General features: G+C 39.9%; 1 protein-coding gene across 1 annotated transcript in view; it reads right to left on the bottom strand.

Moving 5' to 3' along the window:
- Positions 1 to 25,160, bottom strand: part of PLA2G4A (phospholipase A2 group IVA) — a 163,775-nt gene extending 138,615 nt beyond the window's left edge. Inside the window, exon 1 of the mRNA XM_005690990.2 lies at positions 25,053 to 25,160. The gene's annotated coding sequence lies outside the window, so the exon portion shown is untranslated. The remainder of the gene's footprint in view (positions 1 to 25,052) is intronic.

The raw sequence follows: 27,875 nt of genomic DNA, 5'->3' as shown, positions 1-27,875 counted from the left end.
GGTGGGGAAGATCCCCTGGAGAAGGAAATGGCAACCCACTCCAGTATTATTGCCTGGAGAATTCCATGGACAGACAAGTACGGTCAGCCACAGTTCATGGGATCGCAAAGAGTCAGACACAGGACTGACTAACACTTTTCCCTGCCTAGAATTATGGGAAACAGGGAAACAAGGGGTTATCATGGACATGTGAAGGTGAACTGAAGGTGTTAGTCACTCGGTCGTGTCCGACTCTTTGGGACCCCACGGACTGTAGCCCTCCAGGCTCCCCTGTCCATGGAATCCTTCAGGCAAGAATATTGGAGTGAGTAGCTATTTACTTCTCCAGGAGAACTTCCTGACCCAGGGATCAAACCCATGTCTCCTGCATTGCAGGTGGATTCTTTACTGTCTTAGCACCAGGGAAGCCCAATCATGGACATACTTCAGAGATATTGCAGGTTTGGTTCCAGACCACTGCAAAAAAGGCAGTATTTCAATAAAACTAAGCACAAAAAATGCTTTGGTTTCCGAGTGCATAGTAAAGTTATATTTAAACTGTAATGGAGTCTATTACATGTGCAGTAGCATTGTGTCCAAAGAACAATATACAAACCTTAATTTAAAATACTTTATTGCTAACTACCATCTCAGCCTTTCAATTCAGTTCAGTTGCTCAGTCATGTCAGACTCTTTGCGACACCATGGACTGCAGCACACAAGGCTTCCCTGTCCTTCACCAACTCCGGAAATTGCTCAAATTCATGTCTACCGAGTAGATGATGACATCCAACCATCTCATCCTGTGTCATCCCCTTCTCCTCCTGCCTTCAATCAGTCCCAGCATCAGGGTATTTTCTAACAAGCCAGATCTTTGCATTAGGGGGCCAAAGTATTGGAGGTTCACCTTCAGTATCAGTCCTTCCAGTGAATATTCAGGACTGATTTCCTTTAGGATTGACCGGTTTGATCTCCTTGCAGTCCAAGGGACTCTCAAGAGTCTTCTCCAACACCACAGTTCAAAAGCATCAATTCTTTGGCACTCAGCCTTCTTTATGGTCCAGCTCTCACATCCATACATGACTACTGGAAAAACCATAGCTTTGACTAGATGGACTTTTGTTGGCAAAGTAATGTATCTGCTTTTTAATATGCTGTCTAGGTTGGTCATAGCTTTTCTTTCAAGGAACTAACATCTTTTAATTTCATGGCTTCAGTCACCATCTGCAGTGATTTTAGAGCCCAAAAAATAAAGTCTCACTGTTTCCATTGTTTCCCCATCTGTTTGCCATGAAGTGATGGGACCAGATGCCAAGATCTTAGTTTTTTGAATGTTGAGTTTTAAGCCAGCTTTCTTACTTTCCTGTTTCCCCTTCATCAACAGGCTCTTCAGTTTCTGTTCTATTTCTGCCATTAGGGTCTTATCATCTGCATATTTGAGTTTATTGATATTTCTCCTGGCAATCTTGATTCCAACTAGTGCTGGATAACCAGCCCAGCATTTCACATGAGGTACTCTGCATGTAAGTTAAATAAACAGGGTGACAATATACAGCCTTGACATACTCCTTTCCCAATTTGGAACCAGTCTGCTGTTCTGTGTCTGGTTCTAACAGTTGCTTCTTGACCTGCATACAAGTCTCTCAGGAGGCAGGTAAAGTGGCCTGGTATTTCCATCTCTTGAAGAATTTTCCACAGTTTGTTGTGATCCACACACTCAAAAGCTTTAGCATAGTCAGTGAAGCAGAAGAAGATTTTTTTCTGGAATTCTCTTGCATTTTCTATGATCCAGTGGATGTTGGCAATTTGATCTTTGGTTCCTCTAGCTTTTCTAAAATCAGCTTGAACATCTGGAAGTTCTCTCTTCATGTACTATTGATTCCTGGCTTGGAGAATTTTGAGAATTATTTTGCTAGCGTGTGAGACGAGTGCAATGTGCAGTAGGGTGAGCATTCTTTGGCGTTGCCTTTCTTCGGGATTGGAATAAAAACTGACCTTTCCCAGCCCTGTGGCCATTGCTGAGTTTTCCCAATTTGCTGGCAAATTGAATGTGGCACTTTTACAACATCATCACTGAGGATTTGAAATAGCTCAGCTGGAATTCCATCACCTCCACTAGCTTTGTTCGTAGTGATGCTTCCTAAGGCCCACTTGACTCTGCATTCCAGGATGTCTGGCTCTAGGTGAGTGATCACACCATCATGGCTATCTTTGTCATCAAGGTTTTTTTGTATACTTCTTCTGTGTATTCTGGTCACCTCTTCTTATTTTCTTCTGCTTCTGTTAGGTCTATAACATTTCTGTCCTTTATTGTTCCCATCTTTGCACGAAATGTTCCTTTGGTATCTGTAATTTTCTTTAAGAGATCTCCAGTCTTTCCCATTCTGTTGTTTTCCTCTATTTCTTTACATTGATCACTGAGGAAGGCTTTATCTCTCCTGGCTATTCTGAAACTCTGCATTCAGATGGATATATCTTTCCTTTTCTCCTTTGTCTTTAGCTTCTCTCCTTTTCTCAGCTGTTTGTAAGGCCTCCTTAGACAACCATTTTGCCTTTTTGCATTACTTTTTCTTGGGGATGGTCTTGATCCCTGCATCCTGTACAATGTCACGAAACTTTGTCCATAGTTCTTCAGGCACTCTATCAGATATAATCCCTTGAATCTATATGTCACTTCCACTGTATAATCATCAGTTCAGTTCAGTCGCTCAGTCGTGTCCGACTCTTTGCGACCCCATGAATCGCAGCATGCCAGGCCTCCCTGTTCATCACCAACTCCCGGAGTTCACTCAGACTCACGTCCATCGAGTCAGTGATGCCATCCAGCCATCTTATCCTCGGTCATCCCCTTCTCCTCCTGCCCCCAATCCCTTCCAGCATCAGAGTCTTTTCCAATGAGTCAACTCTTTGCATGAGGTGGCCAAAGTACTGGAGTTTCAGCTTCAGCATCATTCCTTCCAAAGAAATCCCAGGGTTGATCTCCTTCAGAATGGACTGGTTGGATCTCCTTGCAGTCCAAGGGACTCTCAAGAGTCTTCTCCAACACCACACTTCAAAAGCATCAATTCTTCGGCGCTCAGCCTTCTTCACAGTCCAACTCTCATATCCAAACATGACCACAGGAAGAACCATAGCCTTGACTAGACAGTCCTTGGTCGGCAAAGTAATGTCTCTGCTTTTGAATATACTATTTAGGTTGGTCATAACTTTTCTTCCAAGGAGTAAGCGTCTTTTAAATTCATGGCTGCAGTCACCATCTGCAGTGATTTTGGAGCCCAAAAAAATAAAGTCTGACACTGTTTCCACTGTTTCTCCATCTATTTCGCACGAAGTGCTTGGACTGGATGCCATGATCTTCGTTTTCTGAATGTTAAGCTTTAAGCCAACTTTTTCACTCTCCACTTTCACTTTCATCAAGAGGCTTTTTAGCTTCTCTTCACTTTCTGCCATAAAGGTGATGTCATCTGCATATCTGAGGTTATTGATATTTCTCCTGGCAATCTTGATTCCAGCTTGTGTTTCTTCCAGTCCAGCATTTCTCATGATGTACTCTGCATATAAGTTAAATAAGCAGGGTGACAATATACAGCCTTGACATACTCCTTTTCCTATTTGGAACCAGTCTGTTGTTCCATGTCCAGTTCTATCTGTTGCTTCCTGACCTGCATACAGATTTCTCAAGAGGCAGGTCAGGTGGTCTGGTATCCCCACCTCTTTCAGAATTTTCCACAGTTGATTGTGATCCACACAGTCAAAGGCTTTGGCATAGTCAATAAAGCAGAAATAGATGTTTTTCTGGAACTCTCTTGCTTTTTCCATGATTCAGCGGATGTTAGCAATTTGATCTCTGGTTCCTCTGCCTTTTCTAAAACCAGCTTGAACATCAGGGAGTTCACGGTTCACGTATTGCTGAAGCCTGGCTTGGAGAATTTTGATAAGGGATATGATTTAGATCATACTTGAATGGTCTAGTGGTTTTCCCTACTTTCCTCAGTTTAAGTCTGAATTTGGCAATAAGTAGTTCATAATCTGAGCCACAGTCAGCTCCTGGTCTTGTTTTTGCTGATGGTATAGAGCTTCTCCATCTTTGTCTGAAAAGAATATAATAAATGTGATTTTGGTATTGGCCAGCTGGTGATGTCCGTGTGTAGAGCTGTCTCTTGTATTGTTGGAAGAGGGTGTTTGCTATGGCCAGTGCATTCTCTTGGCAGAACTCTGTTAGCCTTTGCCCTGATTCATTTTGTACTCCAAGGCCAAACTTGCCTGTTACTCCAGGTATCTCTTGACTTCCTACTTTTGCATTCCAAAAGTCACTCAGTCGTGTCCAACTCTTTGTGACCCTGTGGACTATACAGTTCATGGAATTCTCCAGGCCAAAATACTGGAGTGTGTAGTCTTTCCCTACTCCAGGGGATCTTCCCAATCCAGGGATCGAACCCAGGTCTCCCACACTGCAGGTGGATTCTTTCCCAGCTAAGCCACAAGGGAAGTCCAAGAATACTGGAGTGAGTAGCCTATCCCTTCTCCAGTGGATACTCCTGAACCAGGAATCAGACCAGGGTCTCCTGCATTGCAGGTGGATTCTTTACCAACTGAGGTAGAAGGACATTTTTTTCTGGTGTTAGCTCTAGAAGGTCTTGTAGGTCATCATAGAATCATTCAACTTCAGCTTATTCAGCACTAGTGGGGGGCACATACTTTGATCACTGTAATATTGAATAGTTTGCCTTTGCGAGTCATAATCTTTTGCTGGTGGAGAGTCCCACCTCAATGTTGATGGCTGCTGACTGACCAGGATGGTGGTTTCTGAAGGCTGGGCTGACTATGGCAATTTCTTTTGTGTGTGTGTAGCAATTACTTAGAATGAGACAACAATGGAGGTTGCCGCATCAATTAATTCTTCCTCACAAGCACAATTTCTCTGTAGCATGCAATGTTATTTGAGAGCATTTTACCCAGAGCAAAATTCTTTCAAAATTGGAGTCAATCCTCTCAAACCTTGCTATTGCTTTACCAACTAAGTTTATGTAATATCTTAATTGTTTCACTGTCATTTCAACAGTCTTCACAGCATCCTCACCTGGAGTAGATACAACCTTAAGAAAATACTTTGCTCATCCATAAGAAGCACCTCCTCATCCTTTCAAGTTTCATCAATCAGACTGTAGCAATTCAGTCACATCTTCAGGCTCCCTTCTAGTTCCAGTTCTCTCAGCATTTCCACCACAGTTATTTACTCCACCAAAATCTTGAACCCCTCAAAGTCATCCTTGAGGGTTGGAATCAACTTCCTATAAACTTCTGTGAATGTTGATATTGTGACCTCTTTCCATGAATCACAAATGTTCTTCATGGCATCCAGAATTGAGAATCCTTTATAAGGTTTTCAGTTGACTTTGCCCAGACCAATCAGAGGCAGCAATTGCCATATAAAATTTACTTCTTAAAGAACAAGACTTGAGTCAAATAAATGGATGCTGTGTCAAGAGGCATGAAAACAACATTAATTGCATCTCTGTCTGAGCTCTTGGGTAATAACTGCATTGTCAATGAACAGTAGTAGTATTTTGAAAGGCCTTTGTTTCGAGAAGTAGGTCTCAATCGTAGGCTTAAAATATTCAATAAATCATGTTGTAAACAGATACGCTTTCATCCAAGCTTTGTTGTTCCATTTATAGATCACAGCAGAGTAGATTCTTAAGGGCTCTAGGATTTTTGGAATGGTAAATGAGCACTGGCTTCAACTTAAAATCACAAGATGCAACTGTGAAATCAGCCTGTCCTTTGAAACTTTAAAGCCAGTCAATGACTTCCCCTCTCTAGCTATTGAAGTCCTAAATAGCATCTTCTTCCAATAGAAGGTCGTTTCATCTCCATTGAAAATCCATTGTTTAGCCACCTTCAGTGATTACCTTAGCTAGAGCCTTTGGATAATTCACTGTAGCTTCTACATGAGTACTTGCTGCCTCACCTCGCACGTGTCTTCTTTACTGAAACCTCAAGAACCAAGCTCTGTTAGATTCAAACGTTTCTTCTGCAGTATCCTCACCTCTCTAAATCCTCATAAAACAGAAGAGAGTTAGAGCCCTGCTCACCATTAGGCTTTGGCTGAATTAAATTTTGTAGTTAACTGGATCTTTCATACAGACCACTGAAACTTTCTCCATATCAGCAGGAAGGCTGCTGACTGTTTTGCTTTCTTATCATTCATGTGCTCACTAGAGTAGCATTTTTAATTTCCTCAAGAACTTTTCCTGCGCATTTCACAACTTAAGCTAACTCCGGCACAAGAGGCCTAGCTTCCGGCCCATCTCAACTTTCAACATGCCTTCTTCACTAAGCTTAACCTTATTTCTAGTGTTTTATTTAAAAGTGAGAGACATGTGACTTTTCCTTTCATGTGAGCACTGAAAGACCACAGTAGGGCCTATTAACTGGTATAATTTCAAGATTGTTGTGTCTTAGGGACTAAAGAGACCTAATGAGAGGGACAGAGGTGGGGAGCAGACAGCGGATAGAGCCTTCAGAACACACACAATACTGACTAAGTTTACTGTCCTATATGGGTGCAGTTTGTGGAGCCTCCACACAATTATAGTAGTTTCTTTATCTGTACATGGGAGAAATGGTTCCCACACCTCACAGAGGCAATGGGAGGATGAATTGAAGATATGTATGTCAACAATTATGCACAGTACCTAGCAGGTCATAAGTATACAAACGTATCATTTGTTATTATTAGTTATGAAACATGCTTTCTCCCAAATTCCTGAGACTGGTTTGGCTCTATGAAGATTTCTAAGAAACTCAAATAGGCAAGTTTGAAGAACATCTTTTCTATAAAGACTGTGTATTTGTCATACTCAAAAATGAGTTTTAATTGAGATTAAAAAGTACTGCTATTTCTGATCTATAAAATTGTATGTATGTGTCTGCGACTTCACTTTAACTTTTCACTTTCCACTTTCATTGGAGAAGGCAATGGCAACCCACTCCAGCGTTCTTGCCTGGAGAATCCGAGGGACGGGGGAACCTGGTGGGCTGCCATCTGTGAGGTCACAAAGAGTTGAACACAACTAAAGCGACTTAGCAGCAGCAGCAGCATATGCATACATATATGTGTGTGTGTGTATATATATATATATATATATATATATAACTCTGATTTATCTGCTTCCAAATTCAAAGCTTTCTCCATTATTCTGGATATAGAAACATGTCCTAAAAGGACTAAGGATAGTTCATCACTGTTTCCATCATCATCCATAAATATAAATACACACACACACACACAGTTACTAAGACATCAGTAAAGTTTTAAATCCTTAAATTACTTTGCTGTTGCTTTCCTAAAACCTAGGCTAAGAAAAGAGTTAGACATCACCAACACGCACAGAAGAATGAAGAAACAGTAAGAATTAAGTAAATGAGCTGCTTTAAATTAGAACTGTCTCTCAGGCTGTGTGAGTGTGCTAAGTCACTAAGTCATGTCCAGTTCTTTGCAACCCTATGGAGTGTAGCCCACCAGACTTCTCTGTCCGTGGGATTTTCCAGACAAGAATACTGGAGAGGGTTACCATTTCCCTCTCCAGTGATCTTCCCAATCCAGGGATCAAACCTGTGTCTCCCATATTGCTTGCACTGCCAGGCAGATTCCTTACCACTGAGCCACCTGGGAAGCCTGTCTCTTAGGCTGAACCCTAATTTTAATACAAGGACTTCCCTGATGGTACGTTGGATAACGGTCTGCCTGCTAATGCAGGGAACACAGGTTCAATTCCTGGTCCAGGGAGATCCCACATGCGCTGGAACAACGAAGCCCATGCACCACAACTACTGAAGTCCATACGCCTAGAGCCTGTGCTCTTCAACGAGAGAAGCCACTGCAAGAAGCCCCCGCACCACAAGCAAAGAGTATCCCCTGCACCCCTTCACAAGAGAAAGCCTGTGCAGCAACAAAGACACCGTGCAGCCCAAAATTACATAAATACACACACACACACACATGCACAAAATCTGTTAAAATAACTCTCCCATTTCCAAGGAAATGGAAAAGCATGCCACCAGATACAAAGGCACAGATTAATGAACTGGGTCTATTTCTCAAGCCAGGAAACCAAGAGTATGGTTTGTGCCGGTTGGGCCCTGCAGTGAGATACCTGCTCCCTCACTGATGTTCGTCCACAATATTCCTTTTGAATTGACTTTTTCCACTCTTTATTTTTATTCCTAGACCACTGACTCTGCTTCTTTGTCTCTCAAATTTTCATTATTGAGAGTTCATTATTTATTCAGACAAGTTTATACGGAAAATCTCCTAGAGTTTCAGAACAGAGAAAGATTTCTGTGGTTTAAAACAGACAAGGCTTGCTGGAGAAGGCAAAAAACTGAGCTGATATTTGAAACCAGGAAAGGGCCCAAATGTCTAGAAAGGGGAGGATGAAAACATGTGCTGTGGGAAAAGGTCATGAATAGCAAGCTACAGCCACAGTGGAGATGCCCTTCCCATCTCAGGCTCTTATCAGTGCTACCCAGTCACCCCAAAATGCCGCCCAAAACCTTCCTACCCCTCCCACATACCTTCTTGGCCTTGCTATGCATGGTCTGTGAGATCTTAGTTCCTGGATCAAGGACTCAAACCTGGGGCCCTTGGCAGTGTAAGCACAGAGTTTTAACCACTGGACTACCAAGGACTCCCTCCCCCACATGCCTTCAGCACAGCAGAGTCTCTGCCTGTCCTTCAGGATTCTGCATAAACTCACTCTCTGAAGTAAACCGGCTCTTTTATCTACGTGGTTAGGACCCTGTATTTCTCCTAGATACCTCTTACCACAGGATTATGTACGCTACTGCCATGATTTAGAGGGTATTGAGCAACAAGAGGGAAACTCTGTCTCCTTCTCCCTGTATTCTTGTTGGACCTCAAGTGATCACTCAACTAATATTTATTAAAGGATAAATGAACAAACTTGGGGATTTGTACCGAGTATAGGGGAAAACTGATTAAACCACAGATGAGGTTCGGCGTTGAGTAACAGTTAAGGAGAAGTAGAACCTAATTATAGAACCTGGAATGACAAGCTGGAAAATATCTCAGCAATTACTAATTTAAATACTTAATCTTCAAAGTTCACATTAAACATTTGCTAGATGCCAGTGATGCTGTGCTAAGTGATTTTTATATATCATCCTGTTTTGCCTTCATAATAAGAGAGGAATTGCTATTGCCGTTTTAGAAATAAAGGGTGAGTATTTAAAATCAGTTTAAAAATCACTGACAACTCAAACTGAGGCAGATGGGCCCTCATTTACTCTACAAGAGAATACTGACTTCCAGAAAGACTAAGAAATGTTTCCCAGCTCGTCCGGCTTCAAATGTTGAGCTGGTCCTAGAATCCTGACCCTCTAACTCGTACCAAATTCTCTTTCCACCTCATTCTGCCATTCTACAGAAGAAACCACAGCCCAGGCAGAGAAAGCGGACACAGTGGAAGTGATGCTTTGTATTCACTTGCTAGGGCTACTGGGATAAAACACCACAACCTACATGGCTTAAACAACAGAAATTTATGTTCTGATAGTTTTAGAGGCCAGAAGACTGAGATCAAAATGCCCAGCAGGTGTGGGGCTTTATGGCTTTCCTGTGTCTTAGTTGCAGTACGTGAGAGTTTCTAGTTGTAGCTCTGGCTTCTCTTGTGGGCGCAGGGGCTCTAGACTGCAAGGGATCAAAACTTGCAGTACACAGATTTACTTGCCCCACAGCATGTGGGGGTCTTAGCTCGCTAACCACGGATTGAACCCATGACCCCTGCATGGAAGGTGAATTCTTAGCCACTGGACCACCAGGGAGGTCCCAGGTTTGGCTTCTTCTGATGCCTTTCTTCTTGGTTTGAAGATACCATCTTCTCCCTGAATCCACACATGTTCTTTCCTCTGCACCCACGTTCCCCTGGTGTTTCTTTGAGTGTCCAAATCTTTGCAACCCCATGAACCATAGTCCACCAGGCTTCTCTGTCCATGGAATTCTCCAGGCAAGAATACCGGAGTGGGCTGCCATACCCTTCTCTAGGGGATCTTCCTGATGCAGGGATCAAATCCAGCTCTCTTGCATTGCATGCAGATTCTTTACTGTCTCAGCCACCAGGGAAGACCCTTCTCATAATAACACCAGTCAGTTTGATGAGGGCCCATCCTGAGGGCCTCGTTTAACTCCGTTGTCTCTTTAAAGACCTAATCTCCAAAAACAGTCACATTCTCAGGGCCTGGGTGGGGGTGGTTAGGACTTTAACATATGAATAGGGAGGGGCACAAATTAGTCCACATCACAGTTCAGTAATATAAATGCAACAGATAAACAAGTAAGCATACAACTGTTAACGGAAAAGGGTGGCATTTGAGAAGGGAGGAGTAACCAGCAGAGAGGTCCAGAAGTCATAAAATGGGCACCTCAACTAGGGCCGGGAGGAGATAAAGAAGAGAGAGCACAGCACTGTTTAGGTATACCAGCCTCCCTTATCTGGTTATTTTGAAAGCACACCGCATACGTGCACATGTGCATATGTGCGCACGCGCACGCGTGCACACACACACACACACACACACACAGTGTACTTAAGTGAGACACAATGCATAATGTAGTTTATTTTACCCCTTCATGATTGGGAAGTACAAAACTATTTTAAGGACCAGAAAACTGGCTAGCCCAGTTTCACATGCTGCATTACAAAAAAGCAATAATGTGTCCTCACAGTCTGCTGTTATTTTTCCATTGTTTCACCACTTTGGTGGCAAAAAATAAAGAGCCATTCAGGCTCTATTTTAAGATCACAAAAAAGAAGCAGTCATAATCACCACCTAGACAGACTTTGTGCACATTTGTAAGCTGAGGTCTAAAGATATAAACAAACCTAGAGTTCACCCAGTTTCGGAAACAGCTGAACTCATCTTGCACTCTCAAGCTGGGGCCCTTTCTTTACACCCTTTCAGCATCCCTTCCTCTCCTTTCCCTCCACTCCCCTGAAACACTCAGGCTAAAAAGATAATAGAGCCAAAATTAGAAGAGCATTTGTATACAACTTAGTTTGACCACTATTTTAAGTTGCTAAGCTATTTTTTGGTGGTGTGAAGCAGGCTTAAGATATGTATCTGAAGGAAAGAAATAACTGAGTTTCTCTCCGTGATTGGTTAAATAAAGCTGGAAAAGAGCCATTTTCACCTTTTATACTTTTTTAGATTTGAATCATAGTTATTAGACGCTGACTTACAAATCCTACATGGATGGTTTTTTAAAAATTCCTCTTCTCACAATGGACCTAGAGTCTATCATACAGAGTGAAGTAAGTCAGAAAGAGAAAAACATCATATATTAATATATATGTATATGGGATCTAGAAAAATTGTACAGATCAATCTATTTTCAGGCGAGGAATAGAGACTCAGATGGCTTTCCCTGCTGTGGCAATCTTGAGTACATCATAAAAGGAGGCAGCAATTAAAGAGGCAGTGGAGCCCTCAACAAAACACAGATACACTCTAGGGGGACATATTTGCAAACCCTAGAGATCAGTAGACAGCGGATGTGTGGACACAGAGAGGGGAGGGGAGGATGGGATGAACTGAGGGTAGCACTGACATATATATACACTAATGCGGGTAAAACAGACAGCTGATGGGAACCTGCTGTGTAGCACAGAGAGCTCAACTCGGTGCTCTGTAATGATCTTAACTTGTGGGATGAGGGGAGGTGGAGGGTGAGAAGGAAGCTTAAGAGGGAAGAAACACCTGTGTACATACAGCTGATTCACTTTGATGTACAACAGAAACTAGTATCATATTGTAAAGCAGTTATATTCCAAAAATAAAATATGAAAAAAAAAGTTTTTAAAAATGTTCTTCCCCACACAGACCACTATGGATTAATGCCTCACTGACACTGAACAAACTATATTACGCTCATTTTCAGAAAATGTTCCACCTTTTACTTAAAAGAAACCGATCATGGAGAGGAATCAGTATTAACGCTTCTTAACTATACCTAACAACATGGCACAAAATGCCAGGAAAAGGAATGGGTTTTGAAAAGTGCATTTATTTCTACAATTTTCTCTCTCCAGACGAGACGGTTTGCAAATAATGTCCCCCTAGAGTGTATCTGTGTTTTGTTGAGGGCTCCACTCCCTCTTTAATTGCTGCCTCTTTTTATGACGTACTCAAGATTGCCACAGCAGGGAAAGACATATCTTTTTCTAAAGAAAACAGTCCAGGGAAACCCCCCAGGAAAACCGTCATGATGGCTTCAGTGTTTCATGAAAGCCATTTTATTACTGGATGAGTTATAACATTCTGGAGAAGTTTTACTTTTCAACTCACACTGTAACTATTTAAAGCAGCCACTGAGGTTGATCTCATAATTAAAAGTGGGATGCTGACTATGATCCTGAAGTGGAAAAAAATGAAAGAAAAAATAGCAGGAGCTGTGGAAGATCAGAGGCTCCGTATACCCACCCATCTCATGGGTTACTGGGAAGCTAAACCACGAAGCATGACATGAGCGTTCTACAAATCCTGGATTGTGTAACATTTAATATGGGTTCAAGTTCACCATTCTGTTTTCAGGTTGTAAGAAGTTTTAGAAGGGGCTTCTAGACACTGTGAATGATAATTCGCTTTTGAAATAATCCAGAAATTTAGTCGTTTGCAGGATTAAGAACTCTGTTCATAGGAAGTGTGCATATGAGGAGGAATTCTCAGGAGCCCTTAAGATGTTTTGTGTCTTGGATCTATTTGGCAGTCTGGTGAAGCCTGCAGACCCCATGATATGGTCTGACACTGAAAAATTCTTAAAATGAAAACACTGGTTTACAAAGGAAACCAATTATATTGAAATACATGGAATCTATGCAGTGTAGTAGACCTCTTAAATGGTATTTATGTATGCTTTGAAGGCTTGCATTTTCTCTCGCTACCTCTGTGGAATACACCCAGATAATTCTAAAGTTCAATGTAAAATTTTTGAAGACAGAACTTACAGAACTGTAAGGGGTGAAACAATAGAAAACAAAATGGCTTTTGTTCCCTCTGCTAGCACTGTAATAAACATGTAAACCCAACCTGAATATTTAGGGGTTACATATAATAAGCACATGGAGAAAGAAATGGCAACCCCCTCCAATATTCTTGCTTGAAAAAGCACATGGACAGAGGAGACTGGAGGGCTGCTGTCCATGGGATCACAAAGAGTCAGACGTGACTGAGCAACTAACACACACACACACATCATAAGCACAGGTTAAAATGAACTAGAAATACTCATTTGCTCCAAATTATGAAATTTACATTTCCTCAACCTCTGATCAACAGCAGAGAACAGAGACAAGAACATTAATAAAACCTGTAAGAATGTTTCAGTTGAGCTTCCACCCATGAAATAGTATGCCTGAATGGGTTTGTGAAAATGCAAAATTACCAAAAGCAAAGTTATACTCTTCTCTTCGTTTTGGACAGGAAGAAGTTTGATCACTAAACCACAGCCTAAGGAAATTTGGGCAGCACCAGGAATAAAGTCCAGGATGACTTTCCAACACATGTTAGACATGTGTCGTTGAAACAGGGAGGAAAGGAGGACAAAGAGGCATCTCCCGAGTGGCAGGCCGTGCATCTGAGAAACATCCAAGCCAGAAGCACACTCAAGTTCATCTGATCACAAAGAGCTTCCTCTCCATACCTCCCTGCCCAGCCTGACACACACAGATTCACTGCTTCCGTTCATGGAAGCACCTGGCCATCAACAGTATAAAACCAGAGCACTTCAATAAAAATATTTATGAAAAATGGCTATTGAATCAAAAATTTATTAAAACAAGATTTTTTTTAACTTTGAGGAAATACAAGAGTCAGTATTTCTTTTTTTAAATAACCTTTATAAAACTTTTTATTTCATCGTGGGGTATAGCTGATGAACAACGTTGTGATAGTTCACGGTGAACAGCGGAGGGACTCAGCCATATATATACCTGTATCCATTCTCCCTCCAACTCCCATCCCATCCTGCTTCATAACATTCACCAGAGCTCCCTGTACTGTCCAGCGGATCCTTGTTGGTTATCCATTCTAAATATGGCAGTGTGTACATGAGAAGACCCTTCTTTGCAGTGGTGGATTACAATCACTCAATGTTTCAGCTCTCTTTACATTGCACAGTTGTAATGGTTCCAAGTCTATAACCACTGTCTTCTAGGGAGCACTGAGGTGGCCTTAGGAGCTAGCAGGAGTTGAGGAGTAAGATATAAACTATACACTAGAACCCAGCTAGACATCCAAGAAAGGTAGGCATGGCAACAGTTAAAACTTTTAGAACTTAACAATCTATCAACTAGGAAGGAAAAGGAGCCCAGCAGAATGGCTCCTGGAAATAGGTAAAGGCACTGAGGGCCACTGAAGTATAGAACCAGGCCTACCAGTTGGCTAAGCCCAGAGGCCAAGAGTGTAAAAGAACAAAGACTCAATCCTTGCCAATCAGATGCTGGAAATCAAGCTAATTTGTGACTACTCCCTACTAGTTAATAATTACCCTAGAAAAAAGGATGTGTATTCTACATGCTCATGAATTTCTATGTATTTTTATTTTAGGTGTTTTGTTTTGTTTGCTTTGTGTATTTGGTGGTTTATTTTAAGGATTTCTAGATTTTCTTTCACTCTTTAAAGATTTCACTCTTTCTAGATTTCTTTCACTCCCGCTGAAACCAAACAAAACAAAGCTATCCAGAAAAACTGAAGCCATTCTGGCTTCCCGAGGTTTGCTCCTAGCATTTAAACATAGCTGGAGAAAAACCACCTAACCTGGCAAACTGGTTTTTAATCTTAGGTTCACTTTCTCAAATCTCAGAGAGGCTCTCACGACTACACAGCATCTTGCTAAATTGTTCTGGTGCCCTTGTATGCCAACACTAGGAAGACTTTCTTCTCCCCTTCAAGTCTCTCACCTGACCCCACCCTCACTCTTGGCTGTGACCTCATTTCCCTTCTCTGAAAACACAGAAGGCAGCGGACAGAAGTTCCCCATCTTCCCACCAGCGACTCTGCCAACTCCTCTGCCCAGGCACTCGGGTTCTCCTTCTCCCTGTCATGAAGGAAGCAGAGTTCCCCCTCCTGTTGCGACCCATGGGTGGCTTCTAGACACAAAATCCCTCTATCTTCCTCAGGTACTTCCCTCTAATGGCCATGTCTTTCTTTTCTAAGTTATCAAACTTTACTTTCTACTAGATTATCTGATTGGCAAACTGTGTTAGTCTCCCGCTGACTTCACATTTCTTTTCCCTTCATGTTTCCATTTTTTAAAAAATAGTAGGAATACACCACTTGCTTTAACGACTAGAAAAACAATTATGGTTACTATTAAAATATCAGTAAATTACCAAATAAAGCTGAAAAAAAAATCCCTTCCAACCTGTTTTCCGGTGTTGAAGACTGCCTTCTCCTGGGGTGTTTTTCCACCCCCTTCTTCCATCAGTGAACATGTCTGGGGTCTCTCAAAAGACAAACTCCCACTTCTACACTCACACATCAGTACCAAAGATGCCCAGCATTAAAAGACGCTTACTCCTTGGAAGGAAAGTTATGACCAACCTAGAGAGCATATTCAAAAGCAGAGACATTACTTTGCCAACAAAGGTCCATTTAGTCAAGGCTATGGCTTTTCCAGTGGTCATGTATGGATGTGAGAGTTGGACTGTGAAGAAGGCTGAGCGCTGAAGAATTGATGCTTTTGAACTGTGGTGTTGGAGAAGACTCTTGAGAGTCCCTTGGACTGCAAGGAGATCCAACCAGTCCATTCTGAAGGAGATCAGCCCAGGGGTTTCTTTGGAAGGAATGATGCTAAAGCTGAAACTCCAGCACTTTGGCCACCTCATGTGAAGAGTTGACTCATTGGAAAAGACCCTGATGCTGGGAGGGATTGGGGGCAGAAGGAGAAGGGGACGACAGAGGATGAGATGGCTGGATGGCATCACCAACTCGATGGACATGGGTTTGAGTGAACTCCGGGAGTTGGTGATGGACAGGGAGGCCTGGCGTGCTGCGATTCATGAGGTCGCAAAGAGTCGGACACGACTGAGAGACTGAACTGAACTGAACTGAACTCCTCAAGGTTCTGCCAAGAGTATGTCTCCATTTTTATGTTGTGTTTCCTGGACACATTTCTTGAAAGGGCCATTTGCTCCCAGTGTATCTATTCATGTCCTCAGAGTCCTCACCTCCCATCCCCTCCGCCATGTTATCGAATCCCCACCGCTCCACTGGAACTGCTCTTATTAACGCCACTAATGACTTCCAAGTTTTCAAACGTGGTTGTCAACTTTCCTGTTTCTCTGGAACCACTTTGCTTTTTTGGTTCCACGACATTATCCTAACTACTGGTTTTCCATCAGATTGCTTGGTTGTTCCTTTGCAGGCTTATTTGCAAATGCTGTTCTCTGTCTCAAGCTCCCATCTGAGCTTCACCACCCTCAATCCCTTCCCCTTTCATGCCTGGCTTCTCAACCTTCACATCCCAGTTTAAATTTTACCTCCCCAGGAAACCTTTCCTTCACCTCCCCAGGTTAGCCTGTAGTAATAAAGTCCATTTGCTCCTCTTATTATTTGTTTATTATTTGCTTAATTATTATCTCTCTCCTCCAAGAAGGAATTAACTCTTTATTCAGGTATGTTGTAAACATAGCACTGTGCCTAGCATGTAGTTAGTATTAATTAAAACATACTGAATTCGTGAAGGAAAACATGTGCATAGCCCAGAGATCAAACATTCCTGGATAATACTAGCATCTGCCTTTTTATTTCCTTGACCCAGCAGGTAAAATTCTTAAGTGCAAAAGTGAGTACAGACTATCTAATATGCTTTCTCTAATACCTCTTCTTCTTTGAAGAATTTTTAAAAGGTATATGTTTCCTACTCTTTTCTTAGGCATGTTGCATATATTAATGAATGCGTGTGTGTGCTAAGTCACTTCAGTCCTGTCTGACTCTTTGCCACCCCATGGGCTGTAGCCCACCAGGCTCCAGCTCTTCCCTGGAATTCTCCAGGGAAGAATACTGGAGTGGGTTGTCATGCCCTCCTCCAGGAGATTTTCCCAACCCGGGGATCAAGTCATATTCATGAATAGTATCTAGAAATTCTTTTCTTCACAGAAAATTATAATTTCTACAAGAGCGCTCTTTTCATTGTGACAATAAATTTAAGCAGACAGTAAAATTTTCTGCAAACACTGAATGAGTCTCAAAAAACTGGTACTTTTATTGCTTTTCACTGACAACCGAGGGGTCATTAGTGGTAAAAATAAGAAAAAAATCTCATATAAACATTGTGAACATTTATATATTTTAAATATAAACCCCTGCTTGCCACTGCCTCAAAAAGTAAATACCACACATCTTAATATTTTGCAACTAAATTTTTAATTAAACAATCTTTATAAATGAGAATTTTTGCTGTGAGAAATCATCCTAAAATATGTTAAGGGCACACTTATCAATAATATAATGATATTCTGAAGTCATATTTGAACATGAATTCCCATTGCACACTGAAAGCAATGATTTTGAAAACTAGTTCCATGAACTACAGAAATGCCCTAGCATCGTCTCTTTGAGATCTAAGTTCATACAACCTCAACCAGCTTTAAACTCATCTGCCACTTCTTCATGACAGTTGCATGGAAAGGAAGTTGATACCTGTTTGAGGTAGATAATAACAGGGACTGATGGATACTAAGAAATCTTAATTACAAATGCAGGAATCTAGTATGTCCTCAAAGCCATATGCATCTTTAGATACTTTCTCCCAGGATGCTGTTCTAGAAATTCTTACTTAATTGCTCTAAATTACTTTCCTTACTGGACAGATGGTGCTAGTGGTAAAGAATCTGCCCACCAACGCAGGAGACACAAGAGACATGAGTTTGATCCCTCGGTTGGGAAGAACCCCTGGAGAAGGAAATGGCAACTCCCTCCAGTATTCTTGCCTGGAAAATTCCATGGACAGAGGAGCCTGGAAGGTTACAGTCCATGGGGTTGCAGAGTTGGACGCAACTGAAAACGTGTACACACATGCACTTTTCTTACTATTCACATAATATTGCATCAACTACATATAAAAAGATCACAAAATGGACTACCTTTTTGTTTCAAGAAATAAAAAATGAGAGCCTGGGGACAATTCTGGCATTCCAGTGGTTAAGACTCCACGCTTCCACTGCTGGAGGCATCAGTTCGATTCCTGCTTGGGAAATTAATATCCAGCATGCCAAGAAGAGGCTGAAGAAAACTTACAGACACCAGTTATCTCCCCTTAAACAATCCCAGGCAGACATTATCTCTTCTACAATTACAGATGCAAGAATCTCGCAAGAATACATAAAGGGTCTAACATCTCAATTTACTGCTGAGGTACGGCACTCATCTTGTCGAAGCTGTGGACATAAAAGTATGGGGCAAATAGGAAGTGTGTCTGTTTACTGACCGAAATTCAGAAGCTACCTGCTGACCTAATGTGTCAAGGGGCACAGTTTCATCTAGCAGTCAAACATGACCTACTGTGTGTTATTTATGATGGAGTTTTACATATGTGTGTGTAATAAGCCATTCTATAACTAAAGTTGATTTTACTCCAGAAAAAAAACAATATCTAGTTTAGGTAAGCTACTGAGTTGCTTAGAAAGGTAAAATAATGATGAGGTTTTCTTCATACAAATGATAAATCCAAAGTCAGAGTAACTATTTCGATATAAATGCTTTAAGCTAACCACCAATATGAATGAGGCCAAAGGAACCATAGGCTCTGCAGGTTATACTCAGGATATCCTAACAGAATGCTCTATTACCAAATAAAAGTAAAATCTTCAGTAGCATTATTGTTTTTTGTACAACTCATAATATGTCTATTTTGTATTTTTGGATTAAACTTCATATACCTTGTTTTCTTAAAGTAGCATATATCTCTATACAATGCTGAATAGTTACAAAGTAAGAAATTCTAAACTATAGAATACTTCTTGAGACTTCCCTGGCAGCCCAGTGGTTAAGATTCTGTGCTTCCAGACGTGCAAGTCCAATACCTAGTAAGGAAAATAAGATTCCACACGCCCTGCGGTGCCTCAGGCAAAAACAAATTAATTAATTAAATGGGAAAAAAAAGAAAAAAATTTTTTTCATTAAAAAGGAGCTAATTCAACAAATAAATAAATCATATACTACTTCTTCAATCATTCTTAAATGTTTATGCAACTTCCTCTATATGTCAATCAGTAATCCCATTATAAGAACAGAATAGTTAGGAGGGGAACTGTTGGGATGTGTACCTTCTAGTTCTTCCCCTATAATTTTTGTGATGTTAACACAAACAGGAAGAGGTGGACAGTCTTAAATAACATGCATCAAAACTGGAAATATAAACCAATCAATGAGTCAACTGAAGCACACAAAATACATCAAAATGAAAATCATAAGACTTGGATACTAAATAAGCGAGAGCAAGTCCCCAACATATGAACCCGTTCTATTCCAAGAGCGTATTCATAAGTCCCAACAAAGTTAGCCTAGGTACCCAATTAACACAAGCGACTATATAGTACTGTACTGTAATGGTTTTATATTAATAATATTTGTCACATAAAAAGCCAACACAAAAAATAGAGAAAACATTTTAAATCTTACAGTATAGTACTTTGAAATGTACAGTAGTATGGTATAACGCTGGTATACAGAGGCTGCGACATATGTTCACATCTTTGAAAGTTTACAACTTGAAGGTTTGTATATAAGGGACTTATGGTATTTAACTGTCCAACCACACCTCTTTCACATGTGTAAAATGTGAATATCTGCTCTGCTAACTTACATGGTTATTATGTGAACAAAGTTCTTAAGCAGTCTCTTTATAAACCACAAAATGCTAGTTAAACAAAAGGTATTATTGTCCCTCTGATATTTTGTTTCAAACTAGGTAATCAGAAAACAGACTGTAAATTAAATAAAATGAAAAACAAAGCTCAGTGCTACAAAAATGAGTTTTTCATATTATGGAAGACTGAAATCACACATATTATGGATATTTGTTTTCTAACTCAAAACAGACTATTACCTAAAATGCATAAACTTCCCTGCAGACTTCAGAAGTCAAGCAACTGAGGAATATTAAGGAAAAGGGCGCAGTTGATTTACAAGTGCACTCTCCTCCCTATAAAAAGGGAAAGCAAGGGAAATGAGTGCAACGTGGTCCCAGTCCCTCATCTTTGACTCAGTGGTTATTAAACTCTGACAGGGATCACTTACAGACGATTGCTGCGTTTCACTAAAGCTATTTCAACTCATTCAATAGGCAATCAAACTGGGGGTGCAGCTTCATAAATCGGCTTATGGAGGGCACTGAATTATTTAAGCTTATTTTATATTTGTATGATGGAGAAATAAATTATATTTTCAAAGAATGTTCTAAGGGTGGACCAGGAATCAAAGAGAATCCAAAAAAAAAGTGAGAATCACACACTGGCAAGGGTAGCAAAATTTGGGTGCCTCTCTTTTTCTCAGGTGTATGGCGGCATCAAAAGACAGCCACAAAATCAGCTCTGTTGCACTGGTTTCTTTGGAAAGAACTCCAGAACCAACTCTTTGGTTCTCCCAACTGTCACTGCCCTAGTGGCCAAGGAGCAGAAGAAGAATAGCTAAAGCTTAAATTCATTGTCTCTAAGTTAGTTCTTGACAAACATGGATACCATTTTTCTTACAAAGCCTTTAGCAAGAATTATCTGTAACCCTTAGTCCTGTCTCCATCTTCTCTGTATTAAGCAAGTCTGGATGTTCCTAAAGCTGTGGGAGATTCTACAAGAATCTCCCTCCCGAAAAAGGCCCTCTTCTCGGAAACCTCTTCTACTTCCCTGATTTTGTAGAAAATGACAGTCTATGAGAATAAAAAAACTTGCTTTCATTTTTCTATGCATCTCACCCACTTTTTAAGAAACGTTATCAGGAAACAATATGAACAAATCCTCTAAACTCGAAAAAAGCAATGTCTACAGAATTTCTATTTCTATTTCAAAATTTGGCCTTTAATGTTAAGACCCCCTAACACTCTTCAGAATTATTGAGGACCTGCAAGGGTCTTTGATTATATAAGTTATATCCGCTGATATTTACCACGTTAGAAATTAAAACTGAAAAAAAGATTGAAAAATCACATTAAAAGAGGCAATTCATAAACACAAAGACAGAAGGGGCTGCCATGAAAACTATTCAACCTTATTTCTGAAAGAAATGCAAATTTAAACAAGATACCATTTTCATATAACAATTGTCTCAGCTTTTTGATTTGCTGTTATTTGTTCTGTTTGAATATTAACATCATGTTGGCTTAGGGAAATTATACTCTTATTCTATTTATACATGGATACAATATTTATCAACAGAAAAATGGCAAAAATAATAACTAGCACTCCACAATATTTTGCTGAATATTTTTTAAATCCTCTAGATACTCAATAAATATTATTATTAACCTTTTACAGTTGACAAAAGAACATTTTGATTAAGCATTTGACTTAACAATCTCACCTGTACTTAGGAGAACTTTTAATAGAACTTGAAAAATACATTTTAAGAATCTATCCAGGACTTCCCTGGTGGCACAGGAGATAAGAATCCACCTACCAACGCAGGGGAGACTGGTTTGATCCCTGTCCAGGAGATTCCACATGCCACAGAGCAACTAAGCCGGTGCGCCATGACTGCTGAAGCCCCAGTGCAGCAACTGCTGAGCCCTCGTGCTGCAGAGCCTGTGCTCCACAAGAGCAGCCATGCCAATGAGAAGCCCAAACCCTGCAACAAAGAGTAGCCCCTGCTCGCTGCAACCAGAGAAAGCTGGCGCACAGCAATGAAGACCCAGCGCAACCGAAAATAAATAAATAAATAAAGTTGTAAAAATCTATCCAAATGTAACAAACAAACATTTGTTTTAAGAGGTCCTAAGTGAAACACTATTAATAACAGCAGAAAATTTTCATCCATGTAAAGATCTAGCAATTTATAATCAGCTAATACAGAATTTCCACCGACAAAAAATTAGATCTTAGAAGCATACTCTCTGGCTCATGGCTAGACTGCCATCACTTGCATAGTGCCTGACCCATAGGAGGGCTCACTAATATTTGTTTACTATCTGAATGAATATCAAAGAAAAACTAAAGACTATAAAAATGTCTTGTGAGAAAATTTCATGATTGAGGAGAAGCATGTTACAAAACAGCAAGAACAGTGTATTAAATTAATTAAACATGGAGGTCATTAGACTAAGGTGACCCTAATGCCACCACAACCTGCATCAGCAAACCAAAATTTAAGCCAGTAAATGCCTCAAAGCTACAAAATCGAAAACTAAGGACAATCATTCAGAAACAGCCAACTAAGCTTTACGCTGTAGCCAATCAATAAATTCCTTACTCTGCTTCTGCTTTTCCTCTATAAAATCTCTCCCCCCATATAATGTCAGTGAAGCACCTCTAACCACTTCTGGTTGGGCACTGCCTCATTGCAATCACTTTTTCCTCAAATAAACTCGAATATTTTTTAATATGCCTCAGTTTATCAACAAGTGCAATCACAATTTTGTGAAATCCACATATGGATAAATGTATTATAGAAAAATGTCTAAAAATATAAAGAGATGTATATACTTGAATTCCTTGTCTCTATGCTGATGCATGCTAGTTACTCAATAAATATTTCTGATTGAATAAATGACATTTTAAAAGTAGTTACCCCTTAGGGGGACTATATGTACAGTTTTCCTTTTCTTCTTTGTAATTTCTATATTTGACAAGATTTAACCAATAAGCGTGAATTATCTTTGTAATAAATAAGAATATGATAAAACATACTTATGCTGGGAAATGTCATTAAGAATTTTGGAGCAAAAGTAGCAAATATAGACATCCTACAATCTAATAAAAAGAATAACATGTATCTTACTTCCCTATTACGTTTTACTGATTGCATTTGGCAATAAGAAATATCAGATGTTACAGAAAAATGGCAAGCTTAAGATTGTACAGCTAATTACTATTGGGGTGGAGTCTAGAATGTAGGTCATTTGATTTCCAGGCAAGTAGTTTTTCCATTATACAAAATTATTTAGAGTTCTGAAACACTAACTGAATAAATGCAATATTCACTATAAGGTAGTTCTTTACTTATAAGGGAAATAATTTGCTAATTATTTTATACTGTCAGAAAACTCCAAAATTCTAAGAAATACTATGTTTTCACATGACATGAATCATTTGGAGAATCTGAAATTCCTAAAGGTGTTTAAAAATTTGTGCATTTTTGAGGAGCGTATGTCATTATTCAGGGAAGGGGTCTACAGCTTTCATAAGGTTTGTAAAAGGGTCTGTGAAAATAAAAAAGAAGTTGAGAATGACTAAAGCTTAACTCTACAAGCAAGAGGAAGAAAAAAACTAATGGTAAATAAAAGGCACAAGAGAGGAAAAGGAACCACAGCTAATTCTGTCTTCCTCTTTTTTATTCCTGGAACATATTTTTTTAATATGCAAACAATTTGGTTTTTATGACTTTGCTTTCTAAGCAGACACTAGGAATGATACTGATAGGTTAAAAACACAGGCAAATTACCTCTGTGGGATGAGCTTTATCAGGTACTGTTAGCAAGAAGCTGATAAATGTAAAATGTAAAAAAAAGAAAAAATTAACATTGCAAGTCACTTTTGAGATATTTTTCATTCATGTTTAATTGAGAAAAGGAAAATTATTAAATACATTTCTTAGTTTCTTGTCCCATGAAATGTGCTTCCCCTACAGGAAGTTTGTGAAGCAGTTTTGAGCAAATGCAGATTAAACACTTCTCTGTGCATTTCACAATTATTGCTTAAATGAAAATTTAACTCTTTCTTTGCACAATGAAAGAACCAAATATCTGTTGTTTAATCCCAATATTCAACTTGATCGGCAAGGTTTAGAGATATCTGGAATATAATTTTAAAACTCTTAAGCAAGATTTGTTTCATTATTCTTCCCTGCAAACCTCTCTTAGGCCACAATTTCAAATTTGTGCAGCAAACAGAAATAAAACAAAACAGAAATTCCCCTTGAATCCAAAAGGTTATACATGCAAATATCATAGGTTGAAATTGACATACATCCAAATGGTCTGCCTCCTGTATGCTCCATCTCCCTTAGATGAATAAGTGCTTACGTCATCAACCAACCTGAAGACCATTTCTTGTTTTACGTTTTGAGGTCATTTCTAAGACTAAAATGAGTACAATATAGGAGACATAAATAAATTAAACCACTATCATTTCAAATCCAAGTGGCTTTTTTTTTTTTTTAACGAATGCTTTCAATACGAAATTACTAAAATAGTTTCCCACTCAAAACTTAACTTTCTTATTTGAGCAAATCTTTTCCACATCTAGTTTCAAGCTCTGCCCTCTTGGCATGTCCAGTAACTTAGAAGGACGAATCAGAAGGCCAGTCATTGTACAATTAGTTTTTCAATGTTGTCCATCTTTTCACGTAACACTGCTGCACATTAAATACCCAGGTATGCTTTGCATAAGTAACCGAAATGACCGTTTTTCAATTAAACCTTAAATGAGTGGATAAATTCCTTCGCTAAAGATCCTCAGGGCTGTCAAACAGCAGGTTGCTCGAGTATGGGCATTGGCCACAACCTCACGTGGAGTTCTAGCTAGAGTCACCTCGCTGCGGTTCTAAACGTTAGCTTTCTTTCCGGGCTGTAAAAGAAGGAAACGCCTTATCTCGGACTCCACAGTGCCTCTAGCCCCCGGAAAGCAAACTGGCATTTGTTAGAAGCAAATTAAGGTCCCCCGATCTGTGTCTTATTGCAAAATACAGAAGGCATGCAGACTTTCGAGAGAGCGATGCCTCCTAGCCTTCCCTCCGTCCCTTCTTCCTTCCAAGCAAGGTAGAAACTAAAAGCTATCGAGAGTGGGAGAGAGACCTGGAGCGAGCGGGGATGGGGGTGCGGGGAGAGTAAATAGATTGCTTACAGTTCCCAGAGTTACAGTGAGATCCTTCGGGCTCCTTTACGCCTCTAGTTTTCAGTCGGGATCCTTTCTTAGCCCGGGACCACAGAGAAGTTCAAGTCTTATCCTTGGTAGGAGGGGCTAAAATGTGGGCTGGTTTCCTTTCGTCTTTGCAGATGCGTTAAGGTGGAATTAAAAAGGAAGGCAGGGAAAGCGCTGTTCTTGGAGGAGTTAACATCTTAAATGTAAACGTTTACTGTTTAGAACTAGGAGGCTGAAGTCAGCCAACATGCACAAGTGAAATGTAAGTTAACCAGTTCTAAATTTCATGGATGCTGTGTATGCATGTGTGTTTGAAAATACTTCTTGTCCTTAAGTAGCTACTGCTTCCTCCTTTTTTTTTCTCAACAAGAACTCAACTGAAAAGATGAATAACCCAGAGCATTTTTTTTCCTCTTTACAAAAGCAAAGTTTATAACGAACCTAAAGTATAGGCTACACATTTTGGAGATGAACTATTAGACCACTTTAAAAATGAAATCAATTTAAATATTTCCTCCCCAAACACCAAAGGCCAGTTTATAACCATGTGTTTGTAACTTTAAGATTAAAGACATACCAAAGAATGTACTACATATGTTGAGATTTAGGGGGAAAAAAATCAAATCAGGTTAAATCAAAAATATGCAAAGTAAATTCAAATACCTGATGTCACTGTAACAAAGAAGGTATATAGATTAAATTTATCCAAATTCCATAAGAATCAGTTAGTCTCTTTAAAGACTGACCTATTCATTTAGTATATCTTGCTTTTCAAACACAGGATCTTCTAATTTGGTCTTTTTAAAATTTATTTTTAATTGGAGGATAATTGCTTTACAGTGTTGTGTTGGTTTCTGCCATACAATAGTGTGAATCAGCCATAAGTATACATATGTCCCCTCCCTCTTGAAACTTGCTCCCACCAGCTATTGCATCCCACCCCTGGAGGCTGTCACAGAATACCACGTTGCGATCCCTCTGTTATACAGCAATTTGCCATTAGCTATCTATTTTACGTATGGTAGTATATACGTTTCAGTGCTATTCTCTCAGTTCATTGCACTTTGTCCTTCCCCACTGTGTCCATAAGCTTGTTCTCTATGTCTGCGTCTCTACTGCTTCCCCGCAGATAGGTTCATCAGTATCATTTCTCTAGATTCCATATATGCGTTAGTATATGAATTTTGTTTTTCTCTCTAACTTACTTCACTCAGTATAACAAGCTCTAGGTTTTATCTTTCATATTCAGCACACTCTTTTAAAACATTTTCAAAGAATATAACTTCTGTAGATGCCATCATTAAATATTCTGGAAAATTATTTGCTTTCTGTAGCCCAAGATCCAACTTCTTTTTGTCTTGATTTTCTCCCATAAATTCAAACCGCTATATCATCAATCTATCCTTCCTAAAAAAAAAGGTCTGTGGTGTCTCAGAAAGTGAAGATCTTTTTCTTTCCGAAGAAGATTCTGAATTTCTGAAGGTTAAGTATGCTAAGTAGAGGAACAGAAAGCACACTACTATTTTTTCTTTTTCTACCTTTTTCCCAAGGTTAAAAAAAAAAATGACTATGTTTTTCATGGCATACATCCTAAGACTCTTGTGAAGAAAGACTCCTTTGAAAAACAGCTTCAACTTGCTCAGATCAGTTTGATAATAAAAAATTGTACCTCAGTATTTGGAGGGGATAGCCAACAGTGTGTAACCTGTTAGAGATAAAAGTTTTGATTCTGTCGTTCAGTCGCTCAGTCGTGGCCGGCTCTTTGCGACCCATGGACTCCAGTGCGCCAGGCCTCCCTGTCCTTTACCATCTCCCGGAGTTCACTCAAACTCATGTCCACTGAGGTGGTGATGCCATCCAACCATCCTGTCTTCTGTCTTCCCCTTCTCGTCCTGCCTTCAATCTTTCCCAGCATCAGGGTCTTTTCTAATGAGCCAGGTCTTCGCATCAAGTGGCCGAAATTTTAGAGCTTCAGCTTCAGCATCAGTCCTTCCAATGAATATTCAGGACTGGTTTCCTTTAGGATGGACTGTTTTGATCTCCTTGCAGTCCAAGGGACTCTCAAGAATCTTCTCCAACAACCACAGTTCAAAAGCATCAATTCTTTGGCACTCAGCCTTCTTTATGGTCCAATTCTCACATCCATACATCTTTAAAACCATTTAATCAAAAAAAGTTTTGATTAAATGCTTTTAAAGAGAATTTCAGGGTATGTTATGATTAGGGTTAAAACATATGGGGAGGGCTTCCTTGGTGGTCCAGTGGTTGAAATGCTGTGCTTCCACTGCAGAGGGCGTGGTTTTGATCCCTTCTTGGGGAGCTTCCACATGCTACACAGTATGGCAAAACAGCAAACAAAATGTGTGGCAAGTGAAGCAGCTGACAAAGAATTAATCTCAAAAATAAACAAGCAGCTCATGCAGCTCAATTCCAGAAAAATAAATGACCCAATCAAAAAATCAAAGAACTAAACAGACATTTCTCCAAAGAAGACATACAGATGGCTAACAAACACATGAAAAGATGCTCAACATCACTCATTCTCAGAGAAATGCAAATCAAAACCACAATGAGGTACCATTTCACACCAGTCAGAATGGCTGCCATCAAAAAGTCTACAAACAATAAATGCTGGAGAGGGTGTGGAGAAAAGGGAACCCTCTTACATTGTTGGTGGGAATGCAAACTAGTACAGTCACTATGGAGAACAGTGTGGAGATTCCTTAGAAAACTGGAAATAGAACTGCCATATGACCCAGCAATCCCACTGCTGGGCATACACACCAAGGAACCAGAATTGAAAGA

This window comes from Capra hircus, chromosome 16 (assembly GCF_001704415.2).
Source record: "Capra hircus breed San Clemente chromosome 16, ASM170441v1, whole genome shotgun sequence".
NCBI classification, from domain to species: domain Eukaryota; kingdom Metazoa; phylum Chordata; class Mammalia; order Artiodactyla; family Bovidae; genus Capra; species Capra hircus.
The sequence above is the reverse complement of the archived record's forward strand: the minus strand, read 5'-3'. Positions and strand labels throughout refer to the sequence as shown.